Source organism: Solanum dulcamara, chromosome 7, assembly GCF_947179165.1.
Source record: "Solanum dulcamara chromosome 7, daSolDulc1.2, whole genome shotgun sequence".
Taxonomy (NCBI): domain Eukaryota; kingdom Viridiplantae; phylum Streptophyta; class Magnoliopsida; order Solanales; family Solanaceae; genus Solanum; species Solanum dulcamara.
In genome coordinates this window covers 71,609,673-71,626,185 of record NC_077243.1, presented here as the reverse complement: position 1 = coordinate 71,626,185, position 16,513 = coordinate 71,609,673, and the positions used below count along the sequence as shown (strand labels likewise).

Below are 16,513 nucleotides of genomic sequence, written 5' to 3'. Positions count from 1 at the left end.
ATATGTATATATTATTATTTTAAAATAATTTTGGCATATATATTAAATAATTCTTGACCATTAGTATATACATATTTATCATTTATTCAAAAATTGTCTTAGAAAGATTATTTTTATAAATATTTTGTCAATTAATTTGATCTAATTAATAGACTCACATTTCAAGTTAATTAGTTTAAACTTGAGTTAATTATTCTACTTTGTCAAAATTAAGAAATTTGTTAATTAATTGACATTTACCCATCTTATTCTAGCCTCTTCAAATAAATTGAAATAATTAGATTTTTATAAAAACTCAAAATATTTTTCAAGTTATTTTGAAATAATTTTGTCATCTTTATTGTCTTAAGATAATGTATACAGTTTGTATAATTATTACCTTTTAGTAATATTTAAAATTGACCCATAAAAAGATTTTATTTATTTCTAATAATTATTTCATAAATTAATTGATTAATTTTACGTTTTCATTTCTTCTCCTAAATAACACATAATTAATATTATATTAACAACATTTTAATTCCAACATTAATACTACATTATGCAAATACTATCCTCTTTTTGAAAATATGTAATAATAATTATAAATAAATAAATGCATAAGAAATACAAATAAAAATCATTAATTCATTTTAAAATAATAATAATAATAAAAAAAATAGTAATAGAAAATAAAATAAAATAAAAATAATAAATGAATAATAAAAAAAATAAAAAATAAATATATATCTACCCATACTTTGTCCCCTTCCCACTTCCCTATATATATACTAATTAACTATCCATCATGTTTTGTCCCCTCCCCATTTCCCTATTTATATATATATACTAATTAACTATCTATCATGTTTTGTCCCCTCCCCATTTCCCTATATATATATATATATATATATATATATATATATATATAATAAAATGAATAAATGAATGAATAAATAATTGCTGCCATATATATATATAAAAAAAAAACTTATGAACAAAAAATATATATATTTTATTTCATCTGAATATATATATATATATATATATAATAAATTAATTAAAAATAATATAATATACCCGCCCATAACCCCTTGTCTTCTACATAATAAAAAATACTCACGCGTGCTACCGCCCATTACCATTTGTCCCCCCTTCAGAAAAATTAAATAAATAAATAAAGTAAAATATAAAATAATAAATAAAATAAATAATATATATTTCTTTATCCAAAAAATAAATATATAAATAAACGCCCCGCCCATACCCTATACTAAATTAAATAATCTACCCATGCATGCCCCCTTTTCCCCATAGCATAAATAATATACATATATATATATATATGTGTGTACTATTCATCATACAAAGAGGTAATTAATAAATAAATAAATAATAATAAATAATACCCTGCGTGCCCCTTCCCCTTCCCTTTTGTCCCCTTTAAAATAAAATAACAATATATATATATATATATATATATAACCTTCAGTCCGAAAAAATATATATAATAATAAAATCCACGCGTGCCTATATATATCCGATTAAAAAATAAAATACAAGAAAATAATAATTAAATAAGTAATATAATTCATCCGCAATAAAAAATAATAAATAAGTAAATAAATGAACAATTTCCGCCATATATATATATATATATACACACACACTCATCTGCCATAATCTATTTAAAAATAATAATATAATAATACTCACTACGCATTATTTTATTAATTTACCCACTCCGTACTATTTTAATCATTCATCATTCCCTATTATTTCCCTATATATATCTGAGTACTCATTCTAAGGGAGGGAAAAAAAATGGAGAGAGACAAATTTTTGAAAGACAAAGTTGCATATTTGTTTTTTTTCTCTCTACTATATTCGATTTTACTTAAAGAGCAAAAGTAGATTCGTGACCAAACCATCTCCGTTCACTGCCCCATAACATGTAATATTTACTCCATGTTCCTCTATTTTTCGTTGTCATTATGACAAAATATTGTCCTAAAAATATTATCTCCCTAATTTCATTCTCTTCTTATTTGCATGAACACTTTGGGAGCGAAAATGGAGTCTTGATTCGGGACTCTAAGAAATTCGAGTCTTTAAGACTCGATAAAATCATCATTTTTCCCACACAGAGCCGATATCCTAGACTTCTTGAATAGCAAACAAAACAAGATGATCTCTCTCGGATTCAATTCCGCTTATTTATATTTTCAGCATTTTATTGTCTATTATTATTATGGTTGTTATTATCGTTGTTATTGCTGTTATTATTATTATCATTATTTTTTTTTACCGTTTATCATTATTGTTATTAGTAGTAGTGGTAGTAGTAGCATATTTTATTTACTATTATTACTATTATTTTTATTTTTATTATTATTATTACTATTTTGTCATTAATATTACTAATAGAAGTAGTAGTATGTTTATTTCACTGTTAGTATTAGTACTATTATCATTATTATTGTTATTATTTTCATTTTTCTTATCATTATTATTAATGTATTTTATTTATCGTTATTATTATCATTATTAATGTTATTGTTATTATTTTTTTATTATTATTATTATTATTATTGTTGTTGTTGTTGTTGTTGTATTGGTATTAATAGTATTTTTAGTTACTATTATTATCATTATTATTATTATTATTATTATTATTATTTGTACTATTATTATTAGTAGTAGTACTATTATTATTTTATTTATTATTATTATCATTTTTATTATTCTTCTTATTATTATTATTATCTTCGTCATTATTATTAATTATTTATTATCATTTTCTTTGTTATTATTATTATTATTATTATTATTATTATTATTATTATTAGTATTAGTATTAGTATTAGTATTATCATTATTTACTGTTATTATCGTTGTTACTATTAATATATATATTTTTTTAATTATTATTATTATTATTATTACTATCGTTCTTATTATTTTACTATTTCATCATATTTTATTTATTTATTTATTATATGTGGAGCAGTACAGGGAGAGGAGGAGGGACTTGCATATGGTATTCATCGATCTAGAAAAGGCCTATGATAAAGTGCCACGAGAGATACTATGGAGATGTTTGAAGGCTAAAGATGTATCTGGGGCATACATTAGGGTGATCAAGGACATGTATGAGGGTGCCAAAACCAGGGTAAGGACAGTCGGAGGCGACTCAGAGCACTTCCCAGTTATGATGGGGTTGCATCAAGGATCAGCTCTTAGTCCATTTTTATTTGCCTTAGTGATGGATGGATTGACGCGAAAAATTCAAGGTGAGGTGCCATGGTGTATGCTTTTTGCGGACGACATAGTCTTGATAGATGAGACTCGTAGCGGAGTTAACGCCAAGCTGGAGGATTGGAGACAGACCTTGGAGTCTAAAGGATTTAAGCTGAGTAGGACCAAGACTGAGTACTTAGAGTGCAAGTTCAGTGAGACATCTCAGGAGGTTGGCACTAAAGTTAGGCTTGGTGACCAGGCCATCCTAAAGAAAAGTAGTTTCAAGTACCTTGGGTCTATTATGCAAGACAGCAGGGAGATTGATGATGATGTCACACATCGTGTTGGGGCAGGGTGGATGAAATGGAGGCTCGCTTCCGGTGTGCTATGTGACAAGAAGGTGCCACCACAACTTAAGGGCAAGTTCTACAAAGTGGTGGTTAGACCGGCTATGTTATATGGGGCAGAGTGTTGGCCAGTTAAGGTATCTCATGTTCAAAAGGTGAAAGTTACTGAGATGAGAATGTTGAGATGGATGTGTGGGCATACCAGGAGCGACAAGATTAGAAATGAGGCTATTCGGGACAAGGTAGGAGTGGCCTCGGTGGAAGACAAGATGCGAGAAATACGACTGAGATGGTTTGGACACATAAAGAGGAGAGACTCAGATGCCCCAGTGCGGAGGTGCGGGAGGTTGGCCATAGATGGTTTCAGAAGAGGTAGGGGTAGGCCGAAGAAATATTGGGGAGAGGTGATTAGGCGGGACATGGCGCAGTTACAACTTTCCGAGGACATGACCTTAGATAGGAGGGTGTGGAGGACCCACATTAGGGTAGAAGGCTAGTCCATAGTCTCGTTACTCTTCCTTTTTAGTAGGCGTATTAGCGTACTATAATTCGTTGTGGTCTGATTTCTATTATAATCTATTACTTTCTGTACTTTGATTGCGCTACTTTATCTGAGTTACTCTTGTTATTTTCTTAGCTTTGAACTTCCTATCTGTATCTGACTTCTCTTATGATTTTTCTGAGCCAAGGGTCTTTCGGAAGCAGCCGTCCTACTTTGGTAGGAGTCAGGTCTGCGTACACTTTACCCTCTCCAGACCCTACGTGTGGGATTTCACTGGGTTGTTGTTGTTGTATGTTATTATTATTTGTTATTACTGTCATTATTACTATGCTTATTGTCATCATCCTTATTATTATCGCTATTATTATCATTATTATTATTAGTATAATTTTTTTTTTAATTATTATTATTTTCGTTGTTGTCATTATCATTATTATTAGTATATTTTATTTACTGCTTATTATTGTTATTATTATTATTATTTTCGTTATTATTATTATTATTATTAGTATATATGTTTTATTCTACTGTTTTTATTATTATTGTTATTGCAATTGTTATTATTATTATTTTATTTCTTATTGTCGTCATTATTATTTTTATTATTATCATCATTATTATTGTTATTGTTATTATTATTACTACCACTACTACTACTAATACTACTATTATTACTATTACATATTAAACTTGCTTATATGATTTAAATATGTTCTCAATTATGTAATAGCTAACATTATCTTGGGTATGATATTTATGACCGTTTTGTTTCATTTAAATTATTCCTCCTTCATTAAAATATTTTTATACCAAGTATATTTCTCTTATAAATTTTTCTAAATATTTTAAAAATTTATATTTCTTTCAAATTGTTTAATACTTCGATAATTGTTAAAACACATTTTTCCAAAGTTAGTCAAATAATTTCAAATCATCGGACAACCGCATGTTAGCGGCTATTTTAAGTGCTAAAACCTTATTAAAATAGTAATATGAACCTCGTACCTCTTTTCTCTAATTTTTAAGACTTAAATCTGTTAGGGTCTTTTAAATTAAGTTTTCTTAATTTCTTTAAAAAATTAAGTGGCGACTCCTCTTTTAATAAAATTGATTTTTTTCTAAAAAAGATGAAATTAATTTTAAACCACGTCCATTTTTCGACATAACAATGTGGATAAGAAATTTACGATATTTACAAAACATCACTTAAAATTTCTAACATTTAGATTAATGTTGATAAAAGTTTCTTTTGCGACATTTACTTAGCTAACATAAAATGTCATTCAAATTTTCGACATTTTGCTAATGTCATCAAATAAAACGTAAAACGGCGTAAGAATTTGTGACATTTATATTAAACTTTGCAAAATGTCATTAAGATTTTCTATATTTAGATTACTGTCACAATCAAATTTCTGAAATGTCAATAAGAAACCTCTATATAATTTTTATTATGATACAAACTTGAAATATACGTAAAATGAATGTAATTTAATATTATAATCAAATAACGAAGTAGCAATATAATAAGTGTTTTGTAAAAGTTAAATGATCTCAAATCAAATAATCTGTTCTATCTCAAGTAAAATTGAAATCTAACTAGATGCTATAAATTCAAAACCACCAATTGTTCACATTTTCTTTAACTCTTAATTGAATTAGTTCCCTTAATTTCTCGAATAAAATCTGTAATAGCTTTGTGAAACCATCAATCCACAAGTCAAGCATTTAGTTGCGAGTAATTGATCACCTCAGTTCCCTTCAAAACGCTGCACAATAAATTCACATAAAAAAGAATTACTATAACTATATATAAAAGAAATTATTTCCCTTTTAATCAGAACAAATTGTGAATTAAAAATAACAATTTTCTCTAAAACAAAGTGACTGAAGAATCGATGCAATAACAACAATTATAGATTTTTCGTCAAAAAGGTGTCTTGTAATTTTTTCAGAATTACCCACTTGGTTTTCATTTTGCCAACTGCACTATTTCCCGTCTTCCTGATCATGTTAACCTGAGAAAAAAATATTAAATTGGTTACTTTAATAGTTAACAAAATTCAAAACTTAAAGAAATTGATTGGAAGAGTAGACTGCTAGATGATTGTTATCCTGTATACTAATATAAGATAAAATTGTTTGGGGGAGGAAGCACCACAACTAAAGTTTTATATGATAATAAATAAATAAAAAAATTAGACACGAGAATTTTACGTGAAAACCCCTCAAACAGATAGAGGGAAAAAACCACGGGGTAGAAGAATTTCACTATGATAATATGAGAGTACACTGCTCTCAAGTGTAAGGAGAAAACAACAATAAACACTCATCTCTTATAAAAGGAACAACTACTAAAGAAGACACTCAAAACTACAATATTTATCTTGGTATATAACTCTCTTTGTATTTTTACTCTCACTTTTCTGAATGAAATAAATGAGGGAACGAGGCCCTCTATTTATAGGAGGATGAAAACGCGTAGAAAATTTATGCGTTAATTTTCTACGCGTTTTGTCAAAGTTGTACGCGTAATTTCTGTCGACTTTTGTTTCGATCAACTTTAGCTTTTTCAAAATTTGTTGCATTTTTCTTTCTTTTGCTTTTTACTTTTTGACTTCTTGCAAAAATTGATTTAACGAGTAAAAACAAACTGCTCAAAAGGATACTAATACAAACTGCACAAAAGGATGTTGTATCCAAACATAATACAAACTGCTTAAAAGGATACTAATACAAACTGCGTAAAAGGATGAGTAAAAACAAACTGCTCAAAAGAATGTTGTATCTAAACATAATCAGACGGAAAATGACAAAAATAAGGATACTAATACCAACCAAAAGGAGCAATAAAATCTCACTCAACTCATCAGTTACTTATTTCAACACGCCAAAAATAAATAAATGATGTGACCATTTTCAAATAGTAATAGTAATCAAGTTCCAAGTCACACTCCATTAGAAGAGTACCATTTCTCTTGCATTCATTCATCTGAAAATAGAGAAACAGTGCTTTATCTATGACGAGGGAGTACAATGCAACTTCCCAATCCATAAGAGTAAATAAACAGTGAGAAGAAAATAGCTTCTGTAGTTATCAACATTTTAATACTCACTCCAAAAATTCAAATTCACGATATAATTCTTCATTAGAGAAAGCATATTACACTGCCACAATAGTAAAAAGTAAAAATATCCGTAATCAGAAATGTCACTTCAATTTGAAAAATCCTAGAAAAGATTTAAGTGGCTATAGCACTTAAATTTTTTAGTTAAGTAGTAAAAGGAAGAGTCAAAGCATTGCAGATATAATAAATGAAAAGGACCACAACAATTAAAAAGGTAGAGTGCTGACACTTAGCTGATGATCAGTGAACTATCATTAGCAGCTTATCTAAGTCATTAACTTTTTTCGTTAGGTATAGCTGCTCCTTTAAGCCTGGTACCAATACTTTATCTAGATACTCTTCTAGTTTAATTGCACAAAGATATAATCAAAAACAGGATTACAACTCACCTTTTTTGGCTCAACAACTGAAACGGGTGATTATGATTGTTGACGATCTTCAATTGAGTTATTAGGAACCTATCACAGAAGAGGCTGAATATTATTATCAAAACAACTAAATAACAATACTATCTAAAAAAGAATATTTCTGTGAACACATTTATTTACCTGCTCATTACTAAATGATTTTTTTATTTGAGCCAAGAGTAATACCCAAAGAATCTACATATGCTAGTATCCCCGCCTTCACTTTATCGTCTATTTTTGCTTTCATATTCATATTTGCTTCCGATAATTTTTTCTTCATCATTTCCTTATCCTCCTCTGCTTTCGATAACTTCTTATCCATCATTTCAAGTTCTTCTTTTGCTTCAGACAACTTTTCCTCCATCTCAATTCGCATAGTTGAGGTAACTTTTTGAACTTCTATCTCAACTCTTTTATCAAAATCTCTTTGCTCATCCTGGGATCGTTTATATACTGGGCCATAAACAAAACTTGGAGTTGCTCCTTTTCCTAGAGTTCGGACAATCCCATGTGTGTCTGGTCCCATTACTTGTGAGTACACATCATTGAGAGCACTTCCAGAGACATTTAACTTAGGATATACCTCAGCAAGATCATCCATTTTTTTCTTTTTGAAAGAAAGGTAAAGCAACTGTAACGACCTAGCCCGTCGTTACTAAAAATATATGCGGTAAAGATATACGAATCTCTTTCATCATAATACTAGGATCAATTCATTGGTATGCGAGTACATTAGTTGTGAATTAAGGTCGTAATATGCTCCTATCTCAAAGTTAAGGTAAAAACGTCTTTCTGATTTAGTTTTGAACTTGAGTTTAAACTAAAGTCAACTTCAAATGATCATATCTCTCAGGCTATAATGAATTGGGTGGCCCATCACCTATCAATTTAAAGTTCTTTGAGTCTTCTTTCCAACGCCCCAAATTTGCCTCATTTGGAGTTCAGAGTAAAATGTTATGTCTATTTTACTGGAAACTGTTCGGGTTAGGTCGCCAGAGCGGGATTGAGGCCGCTGTAGTGGGATCCGACGGGATAGAACTTAAAAGTGGCGTATTTTTATTATCTCCTTCTTCCCTTAAGTGCCAAAATAGATGAGGGTTACCCTAAAAATCTTAAGAAGCTATTCTAGGCTTGGAGAGAAGAGGAGAAGAGATTTCTAACGTAAGGAAGGATACAACCCACGAATTCAGGCCAGTCTCCATAGATTCTCCTTCCAAAAGTTAAGGATCATACTATAATCCTTCTATAATTTCTTGGCTCCAAAGTAGGCTAGGTTTTTTCTAATTGATTAGTTGTAAATCTATTCCCACGCATTCTATATTGTAGTTGACAAGAGATTTCATGCTTAGGCCTTAGGGCACAGAGTTTGGATGGCTAAATGTATTGTTATTGTTGTTTAGGATAGGAATGTACCATGTGGGTATGATTATCCTGTGACTCATGATGATAGTCTAGTTCTTGATTGATAACTGTAACACTGTTTGTTGATATGATTGATGGTTCTTGTAAAGATTAAGGTAAAGGAAATTATCGGGTTAGAGTGAGATCTTAAGGCTTGTGAAAATCAAGGAGGGTCCATAGCAATATAGGGGCTATATACATATATTTATATGCTTGAGTTCATATTGATGGTTCTATGTGAATTATCTGAGTAATGTGAATTGTGATGTAAGGGGAGGAGGTAATTGATTTAGTATTGATAAATCTTTTGAATGAACCTATTAATTATCTGTGGTTATAGGTTATGGTTAGTCTATATCATAGAGAGACTCTCAATAGTGATTGAGTAGGGTTATGATGTCTTCTATGTATTTAATTGTTATGGTTGAATGGTTGATATGTTGTTGTAATGGGTCTACAATCCCAGGACTATGAAATTCATAATCTTAAACTTGCTCTACCAAAAGTGATGCCTTAAATAAAGAAGACTTGACGAAATATTATTCATGAAGGAAAATGTAGAATGTAACTAATGAAATGACTATATGTGTGATGATAGAGAGACTGATCGGATTATAATTGAGCATGCCCATCCTGTGTAATAATTGATATGAAAGGACCAAAGGTCCTAGTGTTATCATGTTGACTGTTGTAATTGAGATTTACCTTGTGAAATTGTACATTTCTCCTGATATGGTAAATTGATAACGTGTTCATGTATATACTTGATTGGATTATGTTATGGGTGCTAGATGCATCCGCATAGTAGGTATGAGGTTGTGGATAAATCAGTGGAAAATAGTCAGTGTATTGTTAAGGGAGATTAATGACTTAAAGTCAGTTATTGTTGATGTCCTATGGGTACCTGGGTTTAAAAGAGGATTGGGAGGTTTTCGGAGATTCTGCCTCTGGGCAGCCTCCCTGGCGGGAGGAATCCCACTGTGGCGAGGCCACCAGAGCGGGATAGGCCCCGCCATGGAGGAACAGTAGCTGTTAGGAGGTGAGCTTTAGTCCCCCAAATGTTTTCCTCTTCCAAGTGAGATGTTAATTATCCTAAGGTCATGTGATGGTGTGAAACTAAATATAGTAGACGGATTAGATGGAGTTTGTATTGGCCCATAGTTTGTAAACTTCTCTATGTGATAGAAAGGCTAGTCTGGTTGCAGGGTCAGTGATATTTCATAGGTGAAGACGAAGATGAGTCTCCAACAGCTTCTACTCTTCCTTCCTTATGGTGGGAGTTGTGTCTTGTTTTTATTTATACTCTGTATCTTTAGAAGATCTTGTACCTGCTTAGACTAGTATCCTTGGGGGTATTAAAGTATTTTCTTGTAATCAAATTGGAGTTTTAAAATTTTCATTTACGGTGTTTTCACTACTATTTTTGGCTATTAATGGCTTTTTGTCAAACTTTCGTATGTATTTTTGTAAGGGTTCTCCTATCTAGGTGTTAGAGTAGGTGCCCGCACAGCCCGGTGGGGTTGGACGTGACAGCAACAGATAGTTAACAAAATATTGATGGGATAAAAGTACCTTTGTATTTGCAAGAATAAGAATTTACCATAACTTCATCAGCTTTGTCATTTATTGGTTGATTGTTCTTTGTCGTATGTGTTTTTTTGAACACCTCTATACGAGTTGGTCTTACACCCTTTTCTTTTTTCAACTGTTTGAATTATAAAAGATTGCAACAAACATATTTTTAAAATGTATATTAATATATAATTGCAGAAAGTAGATAATGATTATGTTATACGTTATCTATAATTGTAGAATAACTCTTTCTTCTTGATGTATGTTCATAGTCAACTTCATTCGACTTTCTTTATTTCTCTCACTCTTTTCCTGAAAATGTTAGATAACTCTATCTATTAGAGAATAGAGACAACTCCCTGTCAACATCATATACACAAATAAAAATATAAAAAGAAAAAAATAATACAATGAGAAAGAATGACAAAGGAATTCATTTTAAAAGGTACTAAAAGTTATGATCACGCATATAATCAACTAACAACTTGATGTACTAAAGGGCAACACGTGAAGATGTGTTAGAGGGAGACATACAAAGATGTTTTAGAGGGCAACATACAAAAATGTTTGATGATGAGAAAATACCTTTGCATCAGTTGAGCTCCAATAATGAACTAATGCACGCCATTGATCTTCTTCAACCCTATCTGGACGATTAGCTAAGCGCTCAACATCATTGGTGTATGAGTCATAGCCCTTACTTTTTGCATCATGCTTCCATTATCTCCATTTAGATCCAACTGGCATCATCAAAATACATTTCATATCCTCAGTTGCATCAGTATTTTCATGCAATCATCAACATATAACACATATGAGTATTAAAAAATAATAAACATCTTAGTTTTTTTTCCTAGGTACCTTAATATCAGTCCATATCTTATCCTTGTAAAGATTAGGCAGAAGCCTCCAATCTTTATGATTTAGTGGAGCTAAAATTTCATTTCATGCTAGGATACCATGTTTTGAACTCAATCTACTTCCTTCTGGACCAATAGGTTGACCAAGATCATTCAACTCAACATGTAAAATGCCACCATCTTTTCCCCATCTTGAGTGCATCATAGTAGGACCCCTAGGTCGCTTAGATTGCTCTTCGCCCTCACTAGAATCTGCAAATAATTGAATATAAAAAAGAGGAAATTTCATTATTTATAAGAATAAGTTATCTACTACTTTGTACTACAGAAAAAAGAAAAGATATCATAGATATTCAATACTTGGAAGATTTTCTATATTATGGGAATCATTTCTTGAAGTGTTAACATTTTGGACTTGTCTTTCATTTCTTGGCCAATTTTGAGGTGGTTGAGGCATTGACGAACTTTTCATTTGTTGTTCTTGTTGCTCTGGTAACCTAGATAAAAGTTCGCCTTGAGTAGAGTTTCTTTGTCTTTTTCTTGCCATTTCAATGAAATTTCTCAAACAGCCGTCCTACCTTGGTAGGAGTAAGGTCTGCGTACATTCTACCCTCCCCAGACCCCATGTTGTGGGATTTTATTGAGTTGTTGTTGTTGTTGTTGTTGTACCCAAAAGTATAAAGTAATATCTAACTATCATTTTGCTGAGTATCATATTGGTTGTGCTCACCCCTTGCTTCTATATTTATGTAAGATCTGAGCCTGGCACCTCCCGTATTTAGTACATCCTTGATCAGGCCGAACTTCTAGACGCTTGAGAGGTAGCAGCTTGTCCTCTTCGGCAGACTGTCGGTGTCTTTTACTTCATGTTTTGTTCTATTTGGGAACCGAGACATATATACTTGTATCTCTTTCATTTCTGTTGAAATTGTGTCTTGTACATGTGACACCAAGTCTTGGATAGTTTAGAATTTACTTTTCATTTATCCTTATTTATAACATATTAGACTTAACATTTCTTCTTTCATTTTCTCTTAATTAGAGGTTGACTCGTCTTGGTGGGTTAGCTGAGGGACATCACACCTGATTTCGAGTCGTGACAAATTGGTATCAGAGACTTAGGTTCATAGGTCTCACATATGTACAAGCCTAGTCTAGTAGAGCCTTAAGGATCGGTGCAGAGACGTCTGTTATTTAGCTTCGAGGGGCTATGAAGACTGTTAGGAAATTCTCTTTTATTTCTTTTAATTTTTTCGTGCGTGGGTTCTTGTATAAGTGCTGAGTTATCGCTTTTTCTTGCGGCATGTGATTAGGACTCGAGCATCAGCTTCTACCGGATGAGGGAAGCCAGCCCTAGAGATTGCTACTGAGATCCCAGTTGGGGTAGAGGTAGAGTTAGGGCCAGAGGCTGAGGTAGGGGCCGGAGCCGAGGAGCGACACCATCTAGGGATCATGAGAGGGGCATTTCTCCTGAGCCGGCGGCAGAGGCCAGAGGAGATCAGTTTTCTCCTGAGTATGCGATAGTTCCATTACTACAAGACACTTTATTAAATGTGTTGGGCATGCTTGAGACTATGGCACAGACTGGCAGTGCAGTGGGCACACCCGGTATATTATAAACCCGAGTAAGGGTCCAGGTCTAGACCAGCAACAGGCTCTTGAGGCTTAGAGACAAGTGGTATAGCTGCTAGTAGTCCCTATAGATGAGGTTCCTCCAGCCCCAGTTATCAAGGTTCAGGATGCACCAGTAGCTGCATTGAATGAGGATGAGCAGTGCCGTTATGAGCAGTTCAGGAAGACGGACCCACCTCAATTCTAGGCTGGGAAGACCAAGGATACATGAGTTATTGACCATCTGCAGGGGGTTGTTTGAGACTGTTGGATTGGCTGAGTCCCATGATGTTTGGTATGTTACTCTTCAGTTTCGTTGGCCGACTAGAGAGTGGTGGAGGACATATTCCGAATCATTACCGGTTGGTTCTCCTCACGTGACTTGGGAGGCGTTCACTTATGTTTTTTATGATCCTTTTATCCCTTGGAGTATGAAGAAGGAGAGTCGCCTCAGATTTGAGAGCCAGAGGCAGGATGGGATATCCATTTCTGAGTATGAGGTTCATTTTTGCCGGCTAGCCAGACATGCCACCACTATCATCCCTGATAAGATCGAGAGGGTTCGTTGTTTTGTGATAGGTTTGAATTATTCTATCAGGCAGTTGGTATTCTGGGTATGTAGAGATAGAGCTTCCTTTCAGTCGGTGGTTAGTACCGCCAAAGAGGCAGAGTTGATGGAGAAAGAGGAGTTTGGGAACTCCAAAAGGGCCCGTGCTTCTGGGCAGTTTTTGGGTACCTCATTACAGAGGAGGTGGTTCTTTTCAGCGTAGAGGGATGGTTCATACCTCTATGCCAATATCTGAGGAAGGATAGGGTTATCATGGTTCATATAGTTTGTTTCAAGATTCATCTAGTTCACAACATAGGCCTTCGGGTCGAGTTAGTTACAGTATCCCTCCTATTTCTCCACATCAGTTATCTGTTTTGAGATTGTATTTGGGTGTGGATCCCTAGATCATATGGTTCGGCAGTTCCCCATGCAGACTCATTAAGGTCCATACCGTACTTACACAACAGTGCCAGTCAGAGGTCCGACGCCACCAGTCAGAGGTTTAGTCTCACCAACCCGGGGTCGTGGTAAAAGTCAGTCCAATAGAGGTGGTTGCTATGCCTAGTAGACCGAGAATAAAGTAGAAAGACTCGAGTGGTCCCTATCCTAGTAGGGTTATTTCTTGTATTCGGGCCCAGCGGTTGATTGATAGGGGTTGCTTGGCATATTTTGTAACACCCCTAAAATTTTTTACTAAGATTCGAACCATTCTTCGTGTACGTATAGGATCATACTATACAATTGTAAAGTGCATACATGAGTTAGGATCAATTCCTAAGAAATTGGAGAGTGTCGGATGTGATTTACGGTCATAAGGGATCCCTAAAACCAAGCCAAGTCCAAAGAACTCGTCTTGGCTAAGTTTTCGAATGAGTTTGTATATGGGTCGACTTCCAATGACCTTATCTTTTTGAATATAACGAACTGGGTGGTCCATGACCTATTAAATTAAAGTTCTTTGAGTCTTCTTTTCAACGCCACTAATATTGCATTTTTTGGAGTTCGGAGTCAAAAGTTATGACTATCTTACGACGGACTAGTGCTGCAGGAATTTCAGGCCAGGACCATAACTGAGGAAAATTTAGGCTTGGCGCTGCAAGGGCGCGATGCGCCACTATAGCGCCAAGAATAAGCCTCAGTAGTTTGGTCCTTGGCGCGATGCGCCACTATTAGATGTGCAGGGTTTTAAGACTATAATTGACTTGGCGCTACAGTGGCACAACGCGCCACTATAGCGCCAAGAGGATTTTATCCTGATTTTCCAGATTTTTGAGGAAGGGCAAATTGGACTTTTTCCTAATTATATATACTCTAGCCTTGAACGATTTGGACCATAATTTTCAGCCTTGTGCCTCTCTCTAAAATCCCTAGACTCCACTCTCTTCTCTCTCAATCCATCTCCAACAAGGAATTACCTTCAAAAATTTCAAGGATTCAAGCTTTCCATTGAAGACCTAACATAAAGGTTCCTTCAAAATCTTCACCAAGGTATGTAAGGCTACTCAAAGCATGGGTTGAGTCCACCCATGTGCCCTACACCTTCTTTGAGATTGATCGTTCCTAAGAATGAAGATTTGATAGATTTATGTCCAAATGGGTCCTTTTCATCTATTAACCTAATTTGTATTATGTTGATGTTGTGGAGTTAATAAAGTGATGTGCTACATGTTGGTATGAGTTGATTGATATGAGTGGTTAAACATATTTTGTTGATTTTCTTAACTATATTGATTATTTTAAATATGTTAATTTTCTTAAATATGTTGATTATCTTAAATTATCTAATTAGAACCTTGGAGTCATGATGAGTCCCGGAAAGATTTACTAAATGAGTAGAGGAATGATTGGATAGGATTGTATGATGTTATAAATGCATATTTAAATTACTCTTGAAAGATACGATTGAGATCGATCGGATAGTATGATTGGAAGAGGTTCGATTGTGATAGAATTGATGATTTGACAAGGTTTTAAATAAGACTTGTCGATATGATTTGATTGAGTTGATTGGATAGAGTTTTATGAGCATTGAGTCTTGGGAGGAGTATCGAGCAACGAATTGGGTAAGAGTTACGTAATAACTCGAATCTAATAACTATGTCGCCAAATGTAAGAGGGGATTAAACCGTTAAAGTCGGATGCTTCCTAAATTATTGTCCTGACATGATAGGACTTGGTTGGATATGGATCCATGATTGGTTGATTCGTTCATACCCTGGTAAGGTATGAACGGACGTGGCAACAACGTCGGCTTGTTGTACTATCACTGGCTCATAAGTGATGGTTGTCGGTTAAGAGAAACTCCCATATAGGTCTTGATAGTACTCTGAGTCGGATTGGGTTGAATTGTATGTGATTGGTCCCATCTAAACCATATTCTTGTTTAGACTTAGGACACTTGATCGAGTTGATTTGATTCTTCCTTGATGTTTGTTTCATTCGGCCATTTTACATACTCGTACATTCCATGTACTGACGCCATTTGGCCTGCATCATTTTATGATGCAGAGACAGGTACTAGAGATCATTAACCGATGCACCATTGAAGATCTTCTCACTTCTAGCTAGTTGGTGAGTCCTCCCAATTTTCGGAGGATACCGAGATTATCTTTATAGCTTTGTTTTGTTTCCTTTATTTTGATTAGTGGTAGCAATGGAATTGTCATTGGTACCTCCTGGATTATTGATAGAGGCTTCATAGACTAGAGTATGGAAGTGTTAAATTGTTCATTTTGACTAGTTTTATTCTAGCTAGTTATTGATTGGGTATTTGTTTGGCCTTTGGCCCTAAATTATGAATAGTATCCTTATGATTGAGTCTTCCGCTGATAGAATATGGATGAATGGAAGTGTGACTAGATCAGGTGGTTTGCTTGAAGGCCAAAAATGGATTTTGAGTGCCGGCCACATCTAGGG

General features: G+C 33.6%; 1 pseudogene; it reads right to left on the bottom strand.

Annotated features, from left to right (window-relative positions):
- Positions 1 to 5,544: 5,544 nt before the first annotated feature.
- Positions 5,545 to 12,353, bottom strand: LOC129894852 (uncharacterized; annotated as a pseudogene).
- Positions 12,354 to 16,513: the final 4,160 nt, after the last annotated feature.